This window comes from Oryza sativa, chromosome 1, assembly GCF_034140825.1.
Source record: "Oryza sativa Japonica Group chromosome 1, ASM3414082v1".
In the NCBI taxonomy this organism is placed as follows: Eukaryota; Viridiplantae; Streptophyta; class Magnoliopsida; order Poales; family Poaceae; genus Oryza; species Oryza sativa.
Window position 1 is genome coordinate 23369727 of NC_089035.1, and position 5159 is coordinate 23374885.

Sequence of the window (5159 nt, forward strand, 5' to 3'; positions counted from 1 at the left end):
AGAGAGGAGGTAAGTTGAGGAAAAAATACAGTGTAAATATAGTACTTTTAGGGTGTAATTTGTTGTAATTACATTGTGACTCGTTGTAAATTACAATGTAATTTCTTTTAGATTTGTATGTAATTTATTTTTTTCCCTATTTTTCACTATTACACTTTAATAATAAATTATGTGTTATGATACATATGATAAGTTATACATGCTATTTCCATATGTGTATTAGGTAATTATTAAAAATCTGAGGTGTTTGGTTTAAAAGTCTGTCGGGTGATCTATAAATTCATTATTACTAATAACAGGTACACACACAAACACAAATATTATAGCGGTGGATAAGAGCTCTATCGATGAGGCTCTCCTCCATGGCAAACATGAGCAAGAAGATCTATGGGATGATGAGGTGGTTTATGACGTGGAGCAGCAGTAGATCCTCGGCTCGTTCTGCATGACTGGCGCTTCCTTCAGGAGAAGCTGCCTCAACCTCAGCAACGTGATCTGCAGCATCGGGATGCTCTACGTGTCGTACGTGCTATCGCAGGGCAGGTGGCCCAGCCTAGTGCTCTTCACCATGGTCGGCGCCATCTGTTTCCACACCGGCAACCTCAACGACCGCTGCATGTGCTGATCGCGGCGTACGGAGATACTCCTTCGGCGGCTATGGCCGGACGGCCATCGGCCTCGTCATGTACGTTGAGCTCTACCTCGTTGCCATCAGCTTTCTCATCCTCGAGGCCGACAACCTCAACAAGCTCCTTCCGGCACGGTGGTGGAGATCCTAGTGTACTAGGTGCACGGGAAGCAATTGTTCGTACTCGCGACGGCCACTATCATCCTCCCGACGACGTGGCTCAAGAACCTCAGCATGCTCGCCTATGTCTAGCGGCTGGGCTCGTCTCGTCGGTGGCGCTGACAGTGTCGCTGCTCTGGGCCGGCGTGGTCGACAAGGGCTTCCACGTGGCTCTTGAGTCTGAGCGGGTTGCCCACTGCCCTCAGCCTCTACTTCCTCTGCTTCGCAGGCCATGGTTTCTTCCCAACCGTCTAATTCTCGATGAAGTCCAAGAAAGATTTTCCTAAGGTATACTTTTTAAAATGTATTTATGTGTTGTACTTGATAATAAGTTTGCTAAAATTTATGATAACAATTAGCAATCTAAATTTAGAATTATGGTTAATGAAAATTTAAAAGTCAATGGTGGAATAAAATTAGCAATAGGTTTAAGAACATGAACATTTTGTTTTTTTATTACATGCATGCATGGAAGACATGCACACTCATAATTGTTTTTGAGAACTCGTACATCACTAATCATGCACACCTCTTAATCATCATCGTTGCTACATTATCATCATACTCACCATTGCATGGCCCTCATATATTTTGTTGGCCCTCATATAAGTTTATTTTGATCATCCAATTAAAAGTAAGAATTAGGATATGACGAAATCAACATTAAAATCATTTATTAAAATAAGTTGTACTATCCCAAATTAAAAGATGTTGTACTACTTATAAATTTTGTAATGTTAATTTATAGTGATAAGGAATGGCGAATGCAATACGGAATTAATGGCAAGTGCAATATTAACAATTTAGCATATATATATATATATATATATATATATATATATATATATATATATATATATATATATATATATATATATATATATATATATATATATATATATATATATATATATATATATATATATATATATATATATATATATATATATATATATATATATATATATATATATATATATTGCATAATGCCATAAATTTAGGGTAATGTTGGGTTGGCCTTTCGACCAGTTTAGCATGTGCAGTGATGTGGAGGCATACTGTGCTACATTACAGCATATCACCCCAGCGGAATAAATTGGTGACTAGCGTGGAGGTGTATTGTTCTATATTACAGCCTATCACCCCAGCAGAATAAACTGGTGACTTGGAGGCGATTAGAGTCGTCTCTCAACTATATTTGGTTACCTCTCATCCACCCATGTAAAGGCAATGTAGCTTAAAGATAAAGCTAATCATGAGCCGCCTAATATGGTTTCATTTATATGTTAAAACCTGAAGTTAGAAGATGCGTCTAGCACTTAAAATAAAAGAATTATATTAACCATTTGAATTAGAGTTTACGAAATTTTTTTAAAGTAATTTTATGCGTAGTCCAATACAATTTTAGATAAATCAAAAGGTAGCGTATCTAAATTTGGAAGATGTGTTGGATCATAAACTTTTATATGCCAAGTTAAAATAGAGATCTATTATGTTGTATATCTTCTTGTACTAAGTTTAGACTCAACCAACGTGTATAAGAATTGTTAGGGATAAGATGCAAAAGTGGTAGGACATTGACTATTGCTCAATTAACTCATGGAAGTTTCTTGAACAATCTTGGACCATTCTCCATTCTTTTACTGATACTTATCCATGATCTAACGGCATATATTATATCTACTGTTGCATTCAATTGTCCATATATTTAGAGATTTGACAACCAATGATAATTGATCATTGGATTATCAGTTCGAATTATCATAATTTGGTTTATGAAACCATGGCGATAATGAGAATGGATCAGTACTCCAATAATGTTCTATTCCTCTCCAATTAATGTGCAGGTTTTGGTGATCTCTTCAGTGCTGTGCAGTCTCAACTACGCAGTGACAACAATGTTGGGTTATCTGATCTATGGTGAAGTTGTGCAGGCGCCGGTGACACTGAACTTACCCACGGGGAAGCTGTACACCAGGATCGCCATCCTGACGACGCTGATCACCCCGCTAGCGAAGTACGTGCTCGTGATCTAGCCCATCACAACAGTGAATGAGGAGAAATTGTCGACGACAACGGTGGCGGCAGCGGACGTCGAGCACAACGGGCTTACCAGGGTGCTCACCAGCACAGCCGTCGTTGTCAGCACGGTGGTGCTGGCGTGCACGGTACCCTTCTTCAGCTACCTCATGCCGTTCAACGTATCTTCGCTGAACTTCACCATTGTCGTGTTGTTCCCATGCCTGAGCTACCTCAAGATCTACATGCCTCGATTTGGAGTTGGCCGCTTCGAGGTGGCGGCGATCGTCGGAATACTAGTCATCGGAGTATGCATCGCCTTCGTTGGCACCTACACCTCCCTTCACCAGATTATATGCACAGTTTGATTGTGCATTTGTGGGTAAGGTTGTAGGTTTTGGTAGTGATTAAATATGTTTCAAATTCTTTTTTTACTTTTTTTTCCTGAAAAAACAACAGATATGTTATACAGAGTGTTAAGAATCAACTGAGTGGCTATATATTGCATGAGTACTCCTGGAATGCATTTGTGTATTATCACTAAGGAAGTTTCATAACTTTCATTGTCTTCTTGTTGACTAACTATCGCAGCTAAAAATTAAATTTTGAGATTAGTAAAGTTTTCAGTTATTCTCAAATTTTTCCATCATTGTTTATCTTTTTCTACCCTTAGTTTTAAATCACTAGTAATACATGTAAAAGTTGGGATTTGCTATATATCTGTCTACAATTTTTTTTGGTTTTATCTATAAATTATTTTTGGTTTGTTTTGTTCAAGGCTTATTAGCCTAGAACTAAATCTTATCGGTTCTGAAAGTATGGTGAAATATGACGCAAATGTCCATGCATTTTATGAGATTATTTTTTTACGAGAGATCGGTAGAATATATTCCCTTCATTTTTTAATAGATGACGTCGTTGACTTTTAAATAAGTGTTTGACCATTCGTTTTATCCAGAACATTTATGCAAATGTATAAGATATAAATCATGCTCCTCTTATTTGGATGGGATTATTATTTTGTTTGCGCTGTCAGTAGCAGTATGCTACCCACACATTAGAAGAATTATTAATCGGTTTTGCTATAATTGTGGTGACACATTTTTTATGAAATCACAGCCAAATTTTAGATAGTTAGATTTATGTAAGTTTTGTGCATGCGTACGAGGGCTACTGACTTGGTATAGTGTCGTTAAACAACGCAGTCACTAGAAGAAGCAGTTATTGTCAAACAAAACAACGATAATCTACCTAGGTAATTAATTAAGGTTTGAACTAATATTTTTTTATCTCAATTTGCCCACACACTTTTGCATGAAGAGAAGCAAATCCAAACATGAGTCATTAAATATGTGCTTTGCTTTCTCCTTACCCGAGCTAATGTTGCTCATCTTCCAGCACATTACCTAGTAGTAGCAAACATTAGCCAAGGCTACATATTGATGAACATAAGAAAATAGAGAACAAAAGAGAATGAAAAGTTGAGAAGTTACGATGTGCATATAATGTTCAACACTATAACTATATAGTTATATTGTACTTATACTATACACACTTTACAGTACACTTATATGATAATTACACTATATTTAAACTACACTTACATTGTACTTACACTACACTTGCACACTTAAATAGTACTTAAGCTGGACTTACATGATAATTATATTTATATTGTGCTTGCATTTTAATTATTATGTAATTCCTAATTTATTAAACTGTAATTTTGTGATCACTAGTTTTCTAGATGAAATTTAATTTATGTTGTGTATTTTAATCGACTTACTTATTTTTAAATGGCTGTAATCTAGTCTAAAATTGAACCAACTATTATAGGCTCAATTTTGTGGCGCCTGAGCTATAGATAGTCCTCAATGAGCGATGTAAATAATATATTTACAAATAGCTAATAAGCAAACTGTAACCGTGTAAATCGGTTAATTAATTAGCTTGATAGCTTCAGGGGTGCCAATATTAGTTGTTCTCTCATGGATTCTACAAATTCCTGATGATGATCTTGTGCCTTTTTCTTTGGCTAAAATTAAAAGTTTCAGAAAAAGCTGTGTCATGCTATTTTTTATCAGTAGTCAAAAAATTTCATCTTTTTTGCCAAGGGACCAGATTACTAGATGGATATCCCAATAACTTCTAAACGCTCTATGGTTTGAGATAATTTAATATGCAACTTCTTCCTAAGGGTTGCTCTACTATTTGGAAATAATTCAACATGAACATCCCAAGGCCGCTATGGTTTTTAGATAATACATTGAATTGATAATTGCATTTTGTAATTTGATTTGCGTATGCGTAATCCTCAAGGTATCTCCACGTATAACTAATCTATCATCCCCAT

At 36.1% G+C, this 5159-nt stretch overlaps 1 pseudogene; it reads left to right on the plus strand.

The window, feature by feature from the left end:
• The first annotated feature begins 445 nt into the window (after positions 1 to 445).
• LOC107277587 (amino acid transporter AVT1I-like) lies at positions 446 to 3174 on the plus strand (annotated as a pseudogene).
• The last annotated feature ends 1985 nt before the right edge of the window (positions 3175 to 5159 follow it).